The 221-nt window shown below is 34.4% G+C and overlaps 1 protein-coding gene across 2 annotated transcripts in view; it reads left to right on the forward strand.

The window, feature by feature from the left end:
- Positions 1-221, forward strand: part of LOC119592621 (probable G-protein coupled receptor Mth-like 3) — a 47879-nt gene that overhangs the window by 25183 nt on the left and 22475 nt on the right. The window lies entirely within an intron of this gene.

Raw genomic sequence — 221 nt, forward strand, 5'->3', positions numbered from 1 at the left:
ATTAGGCAATTTTCTCTCTTAAGATACAAAAAAAAGTTAAAATCCTTAATTTATATACTGGGAAGTTATAACAATCCCCATATTTAGATCGGATAATCACGGGTATAACTCCTTATAAGCAAGTGTTGCTGTATGATGTACACACGATGATGAGCGCACAGTAATATGAGCTTCGAATAACATACATTAACGAGCTCCTGGTAAGCCCTAAACAAACTGTT

This window comes from Penaeus monodon, chromosome 30, assembly GCF_015228065.2.
Source record: "Penaeus monodon isolate SGIC_2016 chromosome 30, NSTDA_Pmon_1, whole genome shotgun sequence".
Classification (NCBI taxonomy): Eukaryota; Metazoa; Arthropoda; class Malacostraca; order Decapoda; family Penaeidae; genus Penaeus; species Penaeus monodon.